We start from the raw sequence: 18,149 nt of genomic DNA on the forward strand, positions 1-18,149 counted from the left end.
GCTTTGAGAGCTTGGGAAATTATAGCTCTGTTGGTCAGATAGGTTACATGGGAAGTTATTCCTGGTCCATTGAAATAATTTGTGTTAATGCCGCCTACTGTGTAAGAGTCTGGTCTTGTGGTCTTTTGAAATATAAAGCGTAATTCTGTGACCAAAATATTGGAGATGTTCTGTGATGCACCTGAGATTTTTGTACTGTATGTCTGAATAAAAATTACTAATGCAGAGATATCTTACTGCAGAAATAAACAAGTTACTCATACTCTGGGTTGCTTTATTTTGTTGGTTATTTTGTTGTCGCTTGCCCAATACCACAACTTATAACCTCTGACTCTCTAAAAAATTGCTTTTATGGTTTACTTTTATGGAGGTTTTTATGTTTAGAGCCCTTTCCAATCTTGAAAGAAATGAAATTTCTTTCAGTAGCTGTTGTCTTGAAGCGTGAATTGTTTAGCATTATGACTTGGCTGCATTTGAGTCACATTGCTGTATAATGGTTGTGCTCTGTCACGTGTTCATGGGGCAAAGAGCAGCACAAGGACACAGCATTTTGAATGCTGCACCATGGGAAGATTCTTTGGTTTCTCAGAAAAAAAGTGCCTTTTGAACTTAAAGCTTAAATAAAGTAAATTCTGACATTACCAATCATCAGTGGATTACTTCTCCAGATGGGAACTAACCCCTTGTTAGCAGCTGTGCACATCCGCCTGAAATCTCCTGTTAATGGCTGTTTTTCCGCCATGGTTTGACTAACAGGCTGCATACCTATTGAAATCAAGTATAAAGAAGTGTAGTGGAAGCTACCTAAAACAGGATACATGAACTCTGTCTGCTAGTAAAATTAAATTATTAATGGTTTAATTTCTTTCTTTTTCCTTTCCACAGGATTTGAGGTTCCAATTAAATCCGTGTTTGGGCCATTGCTTTGCCTGCCAGTACTTAATCTTTTTCGAAGGCCTCATCACTTATCTAAAACAAAAGAACAAGGTAAGGAGAAAAAGTAATGAAATGCAGTATAGCACATCTGTCAAAGGAATGGAAAGTAGCTTTAAAAAAATTCAGGATCAATGACGTTAAAAAATTATTTGTTGAGCACTAAATGTGATCATGTTAGGCATGTTAATTGTAAAGCATCTGTAAGTACCAGCATGTTCTTGCATGCATTGAGGGTTTTGTTGTTTGTGTTTAAGAGATTTACTGTTGATGTAGCCACAGGACACAAATGACTGATAGGAGCGGTTGCTAAGTGTGCTTCTCTGTACTACTGAGTCCTCTGTAAGATTGTCTGACATCTTAATACTGAACTGTTGAATATAATTAACATTTCTGAAGTTATTTAAGATTCACTTTTGGGTCAGTCGATTTATGTTTTTCAAATGTGCATAATGCAACACTGGGTATTTTATTAAAAGGCTTAAACGTTTCAGCACTTAGGGCTGTACAACCCTTTGTTGTTGGTAATAGATCTGTCCAAAATACCTGGAGCTGGCTTTTGCCATGTCACTTAGGATTCCAATAACACAGAGCAAGGCAGGCATAACTAGAGGTGACAGAGAAGAGTAGTAAAGTGATTTAGCTTTGACAGGCTAAGGATGTAAGGCAGATATGGTTTGAAAAATATAAACCTTTCCTGAGTTGCAAAAGCGTAGCCTGCAGTGGCCACCCCTGCAGCCACTGCTGACATGCACAAGAGACAATATTGGGATCTCAGTTCTTTTTTTCTTTTTTTGCCCACTCATTTATTCTGCATTCTCACATCCCTTCACAGGGTCAAGTTCAAACTAATATTAGCTGGTGCAGAGCAGGCTCCGTGGCTCCTTAATATGCTTTCACCTCAGGGTCTTTATATGAAAACCAGCAGGTTAGAAAGTTTGTTGGCCTCTCACCTTTTCAACATAAAATATCATGTATTTGGTTTGGGAGTGTTAACCAAACATCTCCTCTAGGGTCTTTCTCAAGGATGCTATTTTTAGTTTTGCTTTTCAAGCTCTGTAAAGGCTGTTATTAAGTAGCTGGGAAAAAATGTTTAATCATCAGACCATGGAAAGCCATAGGCCAGGCAGAAAATTGCCAGTGGTATTTGTCTGCAATAAGTGGAACTGGGTTCAGTAGGTGTGTTTGTAAAGCAGATTTGTTGCTGAGGGGAGTTGTCCCTCCACATCCAGAGCTGATGATGGAAATGGCTCACTGATAGAAGCATTTCTGAAGTATTTCCTAGAATTTTTATCAGAAATTAATTTTGCATGTGTAGATTGTTGGCTTTGCTATGTAAATCCTTTAGGTTTGCCAAATAACTGGGTTTCCAGGTTTCTGAATCCTGTCTTGCTGTGACTGTGTCCTACAGCACAGTTGTCTTCTAGGTTGCCCATCTACTGCCTCATGTCTGCTAAAATTTCTCATAGTGCTGTACTCTGACACTGAAAAAGATGATGAAACAACAAACATTTCTATAATTTAACAAAATTATCATAATTCTCTATAGTAATTATTATATATCAACTCCCTACCATTGCTTATGGAAGCAAGATGGGATGCTTGTGTAGAATCAGTTACCGGGAGTGTCCATCTTCAAAAAAATTAATTAAGCTTTAATTTAACTACTCTTAATAGGACTTGAATATAAAGCACACTTGATTTGTCTATTACTCTTCAATTTTCTTTCAATTCCTCATAATTGCATTTCAAAGCTCTTCTTTCAATAGATAAACATCTCAAATTTATTTTTTAAAAGATTCTCTTATATGTTCTAGTTTAAGAAAAATTGACTTCTTTACTTTCCAAACCTTCCTGCTTCTTCATTTATTGGTGAGGCACATTAACAACTTAAAACAGATAATCTTTGTAATTATTCGCTTCTTATAAACATAATTATCTTATGATTAGTGCAGATGACATTAAAAAAAATCTTACACTGAAATGGTGCCTAAAATGAGTTATGTGCTAACTATGTATGCAGTTTAATTGGGACCCCTACTGATACTGAACACAGTTGGTTTGTTGAAACAAAATCAAGACTTAAATTATTACAGTGTTATATCTGGATGTCTGATTGTCTGTATCCCACAGTAATTTTTAACTCATTCACTGACATGAGAGTTTTTTGCCCAATTAACATGAAAGTGGAATTTTGAGACAAATTGTTCCTAATGTTCTAGTGAAAATACATGGCTTTGCAGTTAACAAAAGGATATTGAGAATGCCCTAAGGGAAGGCCACTTTGTGAGCTTTTCTGGAAAATTCTACAACAGAAAGAGATCTAATTTATGTGCCAAGTTTGGGAGAGGCATTTTGGTCAGAATCCCAACCTTTCTAACATGGGAGGGTCCATAATGAAAATGTGGAATGCAGGGAATTTCCAGGGCTCTGCTCAGGGAATCAGACTGGCTCCCTCCTCGTGTGCTCTGAATATCTCCCCCTTCCTTGTGGTATATATGTCCTGTCTGCCTGGAAGATGCTGGTATTGGATGTGAAAAAACCTGTCCTGCAGCCAAGGAACATTTACTTTCAGGTTATAATTTCTGTGTTTAAAACCAAACCCTATTATACGCTTGTGGTTGGCTGGGATCATGTTTATGGTTTATTATATTTGCTGTTTCAACTACAAGCACAGAAAAATATCTGTTTTGTTTGTGGAGCTTATTGTGCTTATTGAACAGTAACAAACCTTATGCTATGGATGAAAGAATGTGATTTATCTGTGTTAAGTGTACTAGGTATGTGATTAGACATCACCCTCATAAACAGTGTCACAGCTGTGATTTCATAAATTCCTGTTAGCTTGTACAATCAGGGAAGTTCTTGAGCACGTGAAGTATCTGTGAACATGTGGCTTCTCACCACTACAGTGCTTTGGTAGGGTTACAGGCCTTCAAAATGAAATGTGGTTTCCTGGACAATTTGTGTAATGGATCTTTGGGGTATTCATACTTGCAAGACATATGTGGATTTATAAGCCATAAAAGATAAAGCATGCTTTGCAGTTTCTATTCTAGATACAGCACCATTTGAAATGCTTGAGATTACATCCATACAGTGGAAGGTTTACTCTGAGGATCTTAAACATTCATTTCTGCTGGTTTTCATATCAGAGAATCTCTATTAATATTGCCATGGTGAAACAGGAGAATGACTGCTGGGAATCTCCAGGCAATCAATGAAAAATACTTGGCAACAACACTGTCCTTTTCACTTTTATTAAAGGTTGTGAGAGCAATTTACAAACATTAATAACACATTACAGTAACCTCCTGAATCTCTGTGAGCATTCACTTCTAGAAAATTTAACCTAAGCTAAAAGTAGGTAACAGCTATGCTATGACAGTGGAAACAAACCATTCTCTTGCTAGCCTCCCCTCTTTGTGAACCCTCTTGGACATCCATGGAGTTTAGTTTCAAAAAATGCTCATGGGTCACAATTTCCAATCTCTGGACTCCAATTTTTGAAGCTAATCTTTGATTATTCCGTCAGAACTCTGGTCTATCTTGAGCTTTTTCATAGCTTGAGCTAAATTTTGAAATAATATGAAGAATGAGAAGGAAACAAAAACACTAACAACATTTTCTAATAGCAGTATTCACCTTGTTGGAGTATAGAAACTGTCTTAGAATGACTGTGTTCAATGTTCAACCAGTTTTACACTGCTGAAAGTTTAGACTCAATTGCAAATTACCAATAAAGAGGAATAGTGAGCAATTCAAATGTCAAATAGCAAAGTCTTCTCTGAGTTTGACAGGCATTTTGTTATTTTTTTCTTTCTTTTTTCCCCCCCTTTTTCCATAAATATCTTGTTTAAGTTTTGCAGTGTATTCTGTATGATAACATAAACCTTTTGATTCTAACTTGCTACACCTAACTATGATGGCTCAATGTAGTAAGTAGTAAATGCAGTAAGTACTGAATTATCCAGTGTCAGAATGTGCTTGCCAAATTGTTATGCTCTTGTCTCATCAACTTGTCCCACTGGGATGGAGTGGGACATTCCAACTTTCCCTCCACAATCCATTTCCAATTACTGCCTGGCAGTTCCAAGACAGGACTCCAAAGTTAGTGTAACTTGCAGATACCAAAGCAGACAATAGTACACTTTAGTCCGAAGTATTTTGTGTAGCAAAACCACATTTTGATATTAATGAAAATCTATGTAAAAGTTTTCACAGTGACCAGTACTATAAATCACATGTCAATGTGCACTACCATTTGAATTGTGATCTCATGAACTCTCGTTGTTTCTACTTATAACATCAAAAAGTATCTTTTAAGGACGAATAAAAGCACTTCTTGGAGAAATCTTGAATTATCTAGCAGTGAAATTTCATTATTCCTTTAATTGTGTACATAAAATGAAGAAATGGAGTTGCTGTAGAATTCCAGTAATGCAATTTTTCAGTAGTGCACCATGGAGACAGCTTCTTGCAATATTCCAGAGTTGTGTCCTTTAAGATAAATGTATTTTTATGCAGTTCAAATTATTTTACAAATCTTTAAAATATTATTTTACAAATCACTGATGTATTAACTTGGCTTAATCATCTGTCTGCATTTAGGCTTCCAAAAGCACATGTGGTAGAGATGTTTTGTGGTTCTTCCAAATCTGTAAACCAGTGAATCAGAAACAGGAAAGACAAAATGAATAATTCAAAAGACAAATGCTGACCAAAGACCAGAGATACTTACGGTATTATTATATTTTTGGTTTTCTGCCTGTAGGCCATAATTTTATATAGAAAACATTTTTTGGAGTAAATAAAGCTGATCACTATATACTATAAATAATAGCAGTATGTGCTTTTGCTAGCATTAGAAGGATTGCACCTCCTGTGATGCATTTTGCTAGCATCAAAAAGGCAGTAAGTGATTAAATATATATCTTCTGCCTGACAAATTTCACCTATACATCCACAAATGTAATCACATCCCGTTCTTCTCATCTCCTGGCTGGTAATGCTTTCCAGCAAAGGGAGGCCTGTGGCACCAAAGGGCAGCTCCCAGGGCATGGGGATGCTGCTGGAGCTGAGTGCTTTGTGCCTGGTTTAGAGGATCAGCACTGAGCCTCCCTCCTCAGGCTGCCAGTGAACAGAGAGGCACAAACATCAAACATCATCGAGGAACTCAAATCACGCCAGGCACAGGAGCTCAGAAGTGACTTTTATCCCAGTGAAATTCTACCAAGCTTGCAGTGAGATGGTAGTTTCCAGATCTTTTTCCCAAACTTCCAGAAGTGTTTGTGCCCCGGTCTGAGCTCCCTGCACTCTCAAGTTGCAGCTGTGAGACCAAGCACAGCATTCATGCTGCTCCTCAGTAGTGCATGGCTTCTAAAATACTGCTGTCCAAGCTCCGCTTCACTTCAGACTACACATAATGGTGCAGTAACAATAGTAATAATTGAAGTAATCATTTCTCTAACAACTAAAAAATAATAATACCAGAAATAATATTATAACCAGCAACACTTTGATTGCAGCAACCTCTACTGCAACTCCTCTTCTCTATATCCCCAGAAAAATTATTTTGAGATTTTCTTGGATTTTAAGCGTTAGATAGCTTTCAGGTAGCTTAGTATACTAAAGTTCTGTCTCTAGAGACTCAGATAAAACTCTGTGTAAGCAGACTGATCTCATCTAATCCCTGGTAGGCATTCTTCCAAATCTTAAAACTACAACTGTAGTCATGTCCAAGTAATTTATTTTTTTGTTTAACCCAAGTAGCTCAATACTTGGATTAAAAAAGAATAGGTGCAGCAGGCCAGGACTTCTGTAGGTGAGAAAGTTGGAACAGTAGTAACACTGTTTTGGTGGCACTATTCTTTGTTGTACATGTTAATTCCAGCTGAAAAAAGCCCCGAAATTATAAAAAGGTGTCAACTGTGGGAAGAAACTGTACAAAACCGAACCAAGACAGCATGTGTAAGCTCTTGTGTAAGCTCTTAATTAATTACTGCAGATTTAATTTGATTTCTATCTAAACCACAGCCAGCAGGATTGTATTTGTTGGAAAAATAGATAATTTCAATTCAATCAACTTGTGTCTGTATTTTCTATTCCTTCATTTAAGAAGATTTTACATGTAATTTTCATCATAAAAAACATAATGAGATAGATTGTAATACTGAATATATCCAAACTGTGTTAGCAGCATGGCTTGTTCCTTACATTGTCAAGAAGTTTAGGGATGACAACTTGGAGAAATCTAGATTTTTCAGGGCATTACTCCCCTTGACTCCTTCAGAAATTCCCTTGGAAAAAATTGTTCTCTCTCATCCCAAGTGTCAGGAAGACTCTTTCCTGCAGCTGGGTAGGTACAGACATGCTGCAGTCACCCAGCTCTTGCCTTTCATCCGTGGGATGTGTAAAATTTGCAGTTTCAGCACAACTTGTCCCGTGGATCTCTGCCTGTGTGCTCTATAAGTAGGAATGGAAATTTCAAACCTGTCTCAGAGCATCTCACAGAGCTCAGGCAGCAGCACTGACATCAGCATGCTGGGCACTTAGCCATGCCTTTGCTCAGTGCTCTGCCGCCCCCAGACTTGCCTCAGGCAGGGCATGCCTGCAGTCATTCCTTTCTCAGAGCACTTGGAGATTCTCTCCCAGAATCTGATGGCAGAACGGCTGGGGGCCATCAGCTGTGAGAGAGCAAAGTGAATTTCTAGAAGACAGGTTACTTGGCTGTCAAGTAATAGACAGTTTGAGCACTGGACATACTCCTTCACACTTTGCTGCTTTTTTCCACCTCTCAGTCTCTTTAAAATACAATTACAGTTCACTGTCCAGGAGCAAGGGACAGGAATTGCTTCAAGGGTTGAGAGGGGTGAGTATGTGCTCTTAGAGGGGATGCTGCAAAGAATCTCTTCATGGCAAAGAGCAGATTCTGGATCAGCCCCTGTCCTCTCATGGTTCCTGCAGGCTGTCAGATACAGAGCAGGCTTGGCTCTGCAGGTGGCATTCAAGTTCATGTATGGACAGTCATACCAAATAGTGCTGGGTGGACATTTTCAAAGTCATTTGGAAATAGAAGGACAGGCCGAGATCAGGGGAAAAATTGAATTATAATTCAATGATCCCATATTTATAAATTATCTAGTATCTATAACAGTTTAAAATAGAATTTATTTGCTTTAATAATTAATGAAAAGTTCATAGTAGGTAATTTATTAATAATACAGTGTCATCAGTATGGATTATGTCCAATTCCTGTTTCTGTTATGTTGAACCTACTGATGTGGTTTATGGCAGCAGCAAGATGCTCAGTTTGAAACAGTGAAAGGAAGCCTATTACCTTGTTTTCAAAATAAAATATGGAGATCTGTGTGGAATACAGCTTCTGTTTGAGGTCAGGAGTAGCTACAAACACAGAAGGCAGTGTTTCTGTTTAGATGATTGCTAAAGGTCACAAGGCAGAAAAATGCTGGAATATGTAGGCACTTAGATTTTAGTCACACCACTAAAATCAATGCAATGACTTTTATACTTATTGGTATAATTATCCTATTGAGACATTTACTTAAGTGTTCTGCTGATTCAGAGCCAGAATATACAAGCTTGCTGCAAAGGCAAAGCCTGTCTCATTTGAAAGGTACAGTTTGCAGTTTCCCAAATTCTTCATTATTCTATTACTAATTTCAGCTATTTCATGTACCCTTACTACATAAATTAGTATTTCCCCACCAGAAGTGTGTAGATACCAGTTTGAAAATGGGGTTTTTATAGCAGTGGCAATCAGTAGGAAGGGCTTATTTATTTTTGTCTATGTTCAGATCTTTTTTCTTGTTTTCACCAAGCAGGTTTCTCAAGCTGCAATACTCTGACATTGTATCTGAAAAAATTTGCTGCAGAGTAACAAATCTCAATGTTTTCAGGGAAAAAGCCAATATCTAGTTAGTGATATTGCTAAAGAGATTAGGATTGTACTTCTTAAGAAGGTATATCTGTTTGCTTCACTGAGAAAATTATAAACTAATATGCACCAAATATGTTGTTCCAGCTATGATGGTTTCATGTAAGCACTGTAACAAGTGAAAAATTGATAAAAATTGGAAGCAATGGAATGGGTTGATTAAATCCATATCCAGAACTGCACACTGTAACAGCACAGATGATTTTCCATTACACTCTGCTGCTGGTGAAGCCAGACCTCCTGGTGGCTATCAGAGTTTCTACTACATGTGTGTTTGTGTGTACAGCCCATCTGCTTTGTAAGTTTTAGGAGAAAAGAGTGGAAAATTCCTGTTGTGATTATATTTTAAAGTGAAGGATGCAGTGCATTGGTTGCACAAAATATTGTTCAAGCACAAATTCCTATATTGACCAAGAACGAAATCTCAGCATTATTTGCTTTGGCTTATGCTGGGTAAGTGCAGGAGAAGTGGAACAAGAATGTGTGGATGAGGCTTGTGTTTGATGTTTAGCCCTGTCAGACTGAAATTGCTGGGAATGGGGGAACTGCCATTGGTGGTGGCTGCAGTTCCTGGCTCTCTCTGAAGTTATGTGAGAGAGGAGCTGTGCTTATCCCCTGCTTTCACAGCAAACTGGTGTCTTGTGTTTGTGTGCTGTCAGTCTCATGTGGGTAGTTGTTAAATCTGGCTAGGGAGTACCCATCAGTAATGATCAAAAATTTTATGGTAAATTAGCAAAATTATTTTGGAGTGAGATCTGGTGACTTCTAAAATGTTTTCTACAAAGCTGATCTATGTACTTCATTCAAAACTATTTTCTCCAAAACTATCACCTCTGATTCAGACATTGCCTCAAATAATTTTCTTATTTAGAAAGCATAGGAAAAAATGTTCAGAGTTTTCTTTTAAAATTGTTTCCTTTTCTTTTTTTTTTTTTGACTGAAAAATCTTTCTTGAGTTCTCTTTGTCAGTATTTCCTAGAAATAAAAAGTAGCTGATGTACAAGAATATGCCTAACAGACTTCTATTTATGGCTGTATAGAACTTTACCAGTTGCATGGAATTTTCTTGTTTGGGCAGTTCTTAGGCTTTACCTGGTAAAAATCTTTCAATGGTATCATGAGATAACCAGTACAGCTGAGGTATGACAGTGTTTTAGGATTTTTCTTTAAATCAGTGTATTTCCACTTTTAGAAATAACAAAATATCCCAATAAGTGTAGAAAAGGTTTATGGAATCCTAATAATTCATTCATTTAGACTCTGATTAGTTTTCTTTGCTTTTGAGCATGGCTTGCATGTAAATGTTGGTCATTACCCTAAAACGTCTGTTGCATCCCTTGGAGTTTCCCCGTATCTAATGATGAAAATATTTTCCTGCCTTTTGTGTTACTGAATTAAAATTGTTCAAATAGGGGTGTGTGCACATTTCAGGGTTTAGGAGTATGCAAAGGCACAGTTATTATTTTGATTTATAGAAATAATATGCTGACTTAAAATACAAAAGCAGTGCTTTGTGGCAGAACAACCTGCATCCTCCTCACTTTAACACAAAGTACAAACCATTAAAAGAGCAGCACAGTTAATGTGAAAGAGATTTCAAGAAACATATGATCATGAAATACCTTCTCCCATACACCTGCACATGGAGAGGAGGGAGAAATTAATTCTTAAATCCTTCTAGCAAAACTGTTGCTGATCTTCAGACATTTGTCTTTGCACTCTTTCCCTTAGCAATTCGCAGCCAATGGACAAGGACACAATGTATTACTACTTTCTGTGTGATTCATTCCTTAAAAAACAATCTGTTCTTTTAGTGGCACTTGTTATTAATCAAGGTTTTTTCCTTTCATTAGAGTAGTTGTTGGCTCAATCACTTCAGTATATGCAATCACTAACTTTTTCCATTACACTGGTGAATAGGTGCTCTTATATGTCTGTCAGAGGGATGCTGGTACATTTAGTATGATGCTTTGCAATTTCAGTGAGAACATTAATGGTTGAAGTGTGATTGCTTTTTTTTTTTCCTTTGAGAGAAAAAATGTAACATGTTCTCCTTAGAGAGAAAAGAGAGAAGAATGATGGAAATTTCTAAACTCAATTTATTTTTGTATCATTAAAATGTTGAGAAGTACCAAGTACCAAGGAATACTCCTGCAGAATCAATCATTTCATAATGTATCTGCAGAGGCCCCAGACTTGTCTATCCTGAAGAGAATGCTGAAAAGGCTAAAGTATCAATTTTGTACAATAGTCCATGTATTTGCAGAATATAGCACAAAAATTCTCACTGTTGCAAATGAAATGCAGGAGGGAGGGTGTGTGTACATAAAACCTTTATGGACATGGTATTGTTTTCTGTGCAAAATGTTCTGTGTGGAACAAATAGAAAGACAAAGGAGATGCAATACATCACTGAGTAATTATATCTTTCCTTAGCTTTCTGTGAGCTAATTTCCAGAGGAGCCACAGGTCCCAAGGTGTCAGCCCTTCTGCCGAGGGCAGCAGGCTCTCTGTGCCCTGCTGGCACGGCCCTTCTCCCCCTCATTGCTGCACAATGGGGCTGAGGTGTGAGAGAACACCTGGGGCTCCCACAGGCAGAGGGACACACTGCACTGATGCCTTAAGTTTTAGCTTTCATATTTTTTAGATTCTGTACTGCCTTAGTGTGGGACTCTGAGCTTCATATGAAGTGTTAGCAAGTTCTCTTCACAGTTTCATCAGACAAAACAATCTTTTTCCAGCCCGAGAACCAAGGACACTGATGCAGGTTTAGGCTCAAAAAATATAAACAGTAAATTGAGGAGACAAAACTGGGAGGATTGGACTTTATAAGCTGGAGCTGTAATTAGAGAATTAACCCCAATATGTAAATCGACCAAAACTTATAAAAGTGTGAAAACATGTGACTGGTTGTCCATCTTGGGCCCAGCTCAGGTCCATCTTGAGTGGAGCCATGGCCAAGGTGTATCCTTTAAAGGCCTTTTACTAAATCCCTACTTTATTCCTTTATCACTGTCTAGCCTCTGTCCCAGTAGCCTCTTTAGGCATTACACTGCTGCCCAGTGCTTCTCTCCCCTCACATTAACACTGACCCAGTGTGGGACAGGATGATGCCACACTGTCTGCTGAATGGCTGAAAACTCTGCAGGATCTCCTGACTCACTGTTTTTCAATGGAGATGTTATTAATAAAGAATAAATTTTTCTTCCTGTAGAGATTTGATGCTGGCAGATGCAGCCCTCTGCTCTTGGCCCTGTTTGTTACCTATGCTGTGTATTCAGCTGGGTGACACATGAGGCCCAGGCATAAAATTGCTACTTATCCCAGGATGACTATCTTTTCTATTTTTTTTAATATGTCTTAAAGCTTTTATTAACATTCTGAGAAAAATAGAAGCTTGTTTGAAATACAGGATATTCTGCACTGTGTAATTTATCTCTGTGTACTTTCTGGAGGTAATGAAGTTATTGAGTAATCACACCATGTCCCTTGCAGCTTTTTTGGCTTATTGCATATGTGAAATAGGCAGTGATATATTAGGGGCTGTCTCTTATAGAAGAGGTGTGGATCACATTAACAGCCATTGTGCAGTTATATTTTGAGTTATACAACTAATGGTATTTATTGGTCTTCTTTTTTTTGTTTTCATTTATGTCTACTTTGGCTTGTATATATCTGAACAATGTAGTGGTTTAATTGCCAATAGAATCCAGGCTGAAAGACAGTTTTTAAAGAGTCCTGGTCTAATACCAAAGTAATGCAGTGTATGAATCTGGTGGGAGGAGAACAGGAAACAGAAAGGAGCATACGGGATGTGGCTACAAATTACTGTGTTCTTTATCTGCCTGTTGGAACATGATGCTTTAACTGTGAAATCTGAGGAAAGCTGTCTCTTCTGGATCATTGCCTTCTCATTGTTACTTTTTTTCCACCCAGTTATTCTCATTTTTTAAATAAAGGCTCTTTCAATAACGTGTTTTAAATAAAAGTAAGAATGGAGGAATTGGATTGGATAAGCTTTCTAAGAAAATAGCTGTAACCAGCAGCTCTAGGTTTAAAATCAATTACACGATTTAAGGTGCAGAACCTCTTTGGTTTTGCACTGCAGTGATTGTTCATTGAAGCAAGTAGTTCTTTCCTGAGGAGTTGGTTTCTCCATCCATGATGAAACCTTTCTGTAATGGCAGAGCAGAAGTTTTATCGTGTAGGACCCTGTTTTAGTAGTCAGCTGCAAAACTTTAAATACAGTATTATATCAGTAGGTCACTCATGTGCCATTTCAGCAATACTTGTCAAAGATGCTACCCCCCAAAAGAACAAGTTTTCTCAGAGAGGAGTGTTGGGAAAGTTCATCTGCAGGGGCAAGGCAAGCATATGAAAGAAAAGGACCAGCTGTGTTTAGAATAGCCCAATCTTTCCCAAAAGAATGCATTGTTGCACTGTTAATCCAAATACACCAGTCTTGATAAACTTTGTTGCTTCATTTAGGATGGTGAACTTTCCTTATTTTAGAAAATCATCAGTATTCAATATCAAAATCAATGATTTCTGATACTATGTGAAAAAAATTTGATGACAGTTGGAGAAAAAAATCCTGATTAAATAGCACTTACACATGGTATCAATATTAAGCTACATACAATTAAAATGTTAATGGACAGTAATGTTCATGTGATGCATTTGTTCTAAAGTACTACAAATAATGCCCATTACAAATACTATGAATCTACTGTTGAAACTGGCCTGGCTGTACCTTAGTGTGCATATGCAGACACTGCTTGGGCTCCTCTGTTGCTTTACAAATCCACATTTGCTCATAATTGTTTTCAGCCAGTTCCAAAGTATTGCTTTGTCCTTTGGTTGTATTCCATGTTCAAAACAACCTCCAGTGCCACTGGAGATTTATTGTTGGGCCCAGTTTCAGTTCTTGGAATGCTACCAAATTTGTGTTTATCAGAAAAATGAGATTGTTTAATATTATTATACACACAACACTTTAAACACATTCCTGTTACTTAAATGTGTTTTCCCTTTCTTGTAAAACGTGTACAACTGGCACACCCCAGAAGTTGAGCAGATTTAGCTGTGCTGAACCAAAGTTCAATTTTGATGCTCTCCAGAGGTCTAGATAAGACAGAGGTGCCTCCTTGCTCCATCCATGTGCAAGCAGCCACTTGGCTTTTGCCTTGGGTTGTTGTAGGCTTCTAACGAGGAAGAAATATAAGCACGCTGATGTGTGATTTGCATCCTTCCTAAATTCATTGCCTTTCTTAAAATACTTAGCTGAATTTAGTGCTCAGATTAAAAATGCTATTTCAGTAATTGTTTAAAGGCCAACTGGCGAGGCACTAAACAAAAGCTATCATGTTTGTAAAGTAACAAGCATTTTCTGTAACAGCTTCTTGCTATTTGTTGATGTGGTGGGGAATGGGAAGGCTTTGAAACCTACTCTATGAATCATTCCCAGCATTTCATGTTACTGAAACGCGAATATTACTTTTAAATGTGTAACTATGCTATTAGAGCCTTCTGTGATTTAGGGAGATCTTTCAGAATACTAAAAAGTCATTATTTACTTTCTTCCGGTCTATTAGTGCAGAACAAGGCTCGCACTGGCTCTGCGGTGGCAGGGTTGATTGGCTCTCAGTGGACTTGTCTTGTTAATAGGAGGAGAGAGGCTCTTGCTGGTATTTCTGCTCCTGCCTGAGACTTCTCTAGACAGCCAGTTGTGCTGCATTTGATCAGCCTCCCTGGGGTGACAAAGCAGGGACTCTCACACTTACCCTCACCTGCAGTAAGTGCCTGCTCCTCACCTGTGCCAGAGCTTCCAGAGTTTCCCAAACACCGAGACTGAGCAGCAGGGGCTAAGAGGAGTCACCTCAGAGAGACATCAGCCTTATGAATCTGGAGCAATCCAGCCTCAGCAAGGTTTGGCAGCTCTGTTGGATCTCATCATTTTCCCCTTCTACGCTCCTTGCACATGCTCGTGGAGCTCGCTGATATTTACATGATGGGGCTTGGATCACTTTGTCTCCTACAAATGGAATGTCTAATGCGCTCTTTGTCTCATCATTAATTAAACATTGGAGATGTTCTGTTGTAGGGTAATTGTGTTTCTGACACAGCTGCAGTAAATGTGAACTCTTTGAAAGCTTTGCAGGAGCTGTATTTCTGCAGCCAGGAGGGAATGAAAAAGGAGTGTTGCAGAGGTGATGTTTACATACAGCTCCTTGCAATACTGCTGCCAGTGGCTATTTATTGAACTTTAAATACATGTGTAGTAGCTGTCAGTAGCTGTATCTGAAATGGCAAGACAGAACAAGCCAAGGCCTATACAAAAATATAGGTTTTCATTGTTTCAAACCATTTTTCTAAAATCAGTAAAGCTGTATTTTCACCTGGTTTTATTAGACTGATGTCCATTAAAACCCACTACTGTTAATTTGACTGCACATTTGACATCAGCAACAACAAAAGTCCCATTCAATATATCTTTAAATTGCTTTGGTTATGTCACAGTTGCACTTAATTTTCTTTTTAGTAGCTGGTACAGTGCTGTGTTTTGCATTTAATACAGAAATAATATTGGTAATTGACTGATGTTGTGGTTGCTGCTAAGTAGTGCTTCCCTAGGTCAAGGACTTGTCATGTTCAGTCCTTGAAAAAGTGCACAAAATGATGGGAGGGAACATGGCCAGGACAGCTGACCCAAGCTGGTCAAATGGTTTGAGTGAGAACTATGTGTTAAAAATGATTCTAACAAACAATGTGAAATTGGTGCTGGCCATTTATATTATGAATCACTAACAATTGAATAATCTCTAGTTTATTTTCTCTAGGCCATGGTATCTATTTTATGAATGCACTTGTACTTCATAAATCATTCTCAAGAGCAAAAGGGAGAAAAATGAAAAATCCATTTTCCTTCAACCCCTTGGGTCTTTATTTAATTTTTAATGAAACAGAGAGGATACTTCATCAATGGCAGCAAAGGAGTAATGGCTTTAAACTGAAAGAGAGTGTGTTTAGACTAGATTTTAGGAAAAATTTCTTCTCTGTGAGGATGGTGAGGCACTGGCACAGGCTACCCAGAGAAGTTGTGGATTCCCCATCCCTGGAAGTGTCCAAGGCCAGGCTGGATGGGGCTCAGACAAACCTGGTCTGGTGGAAGGTGTCCCTGCCCATGGCAGGTAGAAACAAGACGATCTTTAAGGTCCCTTCCAACCCAAACCAGTCTGTGAGTCTGATTTTGTGAGAAAAAAAACTTGAACTGCATTACTGAAAAATCCCAACCCACAGACCAAAACAAATAAAGCAAAAGAGATGCCTTGAGACACAAAGCAAATTTGAAATTAAATACATTTTTGAAGCATTTAAAGATTTGGCAGTTACTTAATTTAGCCATGAAATGTTCTTATGTAACATACAGCAGAATGCAAACAATAAATATTAAGCACTTACAGAATTTTTAGCTGGCACAATCCTTATTTCAGGCACAAATGTATCAATCCTATTTGCTTTCTGATTCTGGCTCAGTGAGAGATCTGGGATCAGAACAATTCCGCCTTTAATGTGGTATTTGTCTTTTGTCCTTATGGTAGCCATTGACTGTAAAGCTGTATGTGTCACAGGGAAAGCATCACTCTGCTGAATTCTGTTAAATTAAATAGTGCAGTATGTTAATATTGTGTGAGACCAGAAAAATATTTTTCTTTTGTTCCTTTAAGAATAAGCTTTCACAGTTTGAGGCACAATAGTTTAATGAAATAATCTGATTTAGCCTCCTGTGTATCACTGACCCTTTTATTTTACACAGGTACCCTTGTATTTTATTTTGTTAACATTGATATCATGTACTTCAATCTCCATCTGATTCTGTTTTGAAGATATCAATAAGAAAAACAATCTAGTGACTTTGGGAGGGCGATGATGGTATTATTTGGTGTTTTACTTGAAAGATTAATCAACCCTTAAAATATGTTCCTTATTCTCAGGTGAAAAATTTCCATTCTGAGCTTCTTTATAGAGTATGTTTCACACTTGCTCCCTTCAATTTTATTGTTTTTTCTTAGATGGAGACTCAAATGTCTTGGTGAGCTCTTAGTCCTTTCCTTCATAAATGTTCATGATTTGGTTTTTCCTACTGTGATCAAATTATTCATTTGTTTTCTTAAATGTGAATACCAGAGCAGATTGAGTCATCTGGTGCCTATGTTGCCCCGTTTCATGTAGTAAAATGAGCAAATAAGTTGTGGCTTTTTGGTAGAAAAGAGGAAATCTTGCAGTTCAGTCTTTAGCAGGAAAAATACCTGTGTCATGGAGTGGTCATGTTACTGTTTTACTTTCAGGAACCTTGGTCTATTGTCGAAAATACACAGTGCTTTTTACTTCCCTAGCCATAACTCAGTCCATATAGGAGTTTTCTATACAGAAGAAGAAAAATCTCTCATTCTCACACTAATGGAATTTGCTTTAAGAAATATTCCTATTACAGCCATTATTAACTTGGTTTTCAGCGCATCATTCAGATTGCAAGCATCTAGTAGGTATCTCATATCTCTTTCAGAAAGCAGGTGAGGAATCTAAATCATCTAAGTGCATTAGACTCAATCACCTTTATATATTATGGCACTTTAAAAGTCTATTTTAAAGAATAAGAATTAGAGCTTGATTTACATTAATGATCAACATGCAATTCAGTCAAGATTAATGCTTGTCTTTAGCCCTATACTATCATTCTGAATTATTTCAGCAGGTATTTGCATACTGCCTGCATTGTAAAATATAAAAATATTCTTTATGGAGCAAAAGTGAAAATGCAGCTGTTTTATTATCAAAGGCACAAATTTACTACTTGCTGCTATTTTACCATGGATGCCACTAGTACTACTGACTTGTTCCTTTCTGTTGATATTGCCAGAACATGTTGCTGATCGTTTATTTCCTTCTCCAAACGTGCTTTCCCCAACTTGTTGCAGTGTCTGTTATTATCATGCCACTCATGCCAACCATGTGTGGAAGTTGCATATACAATTCTTGATACTTTTATTACACACAGAACAGTCTGTGAAAATAAAACTCTATTTCATCAGCTCTCAAACAGCATATGAAAGCTTCTTACAGTCTTTAGAGTTCCATCTTTGTTGTGTACTGCCAGCAAAATTACTCCCTCTATAGCAAACCTAAACATTCTTCACACCCATTAGCAGCTGAAGCTCTCCTAATAGTCAGTGTTTTTCTCTTATGCACTGTGATTAGT

The 18,149-nt window shown here is 37.7% G+C and overlaps 1 protein-coding gene across 2 annotated transcripts in view; it reads left to right on the forward strand.

The window, feature by feature from the left end:
- Window positions 1-18,149, forward strand: part of TENM1 (teneurin transmembrane protein 1) — a 770,124-nt gene that overhangs the window by 304,770 nt on the left and 447,205 nt on the right. For both annotated transcript variants that reach the window (XM_026791932.2, XM_005484457.4), the window contains exon 3: window positions 886-987. The gene's annotated coding sequence lies outside the window, so the exon portion shown is untranslated. The remainder of the gene's footprint in view (window positions 1-885; window positions 988-18,149) is intronic.

The sequence above is a fragment of the Zonotrichia albicollis genome, chromosome 14, assembly GCF_047830755.1.
Source record: "Zonotrichia albicollis isolate bZonAlb1 chromosome 14, bZonAlb1.hap1, whole genome shotgun sequence".
Lineage (NCBI taxonomy): Eukaryota > Metazoa > Chordata > Aves > Passeriformes > Passerellidae > Zonotrichia > Zonotrichia albicollis.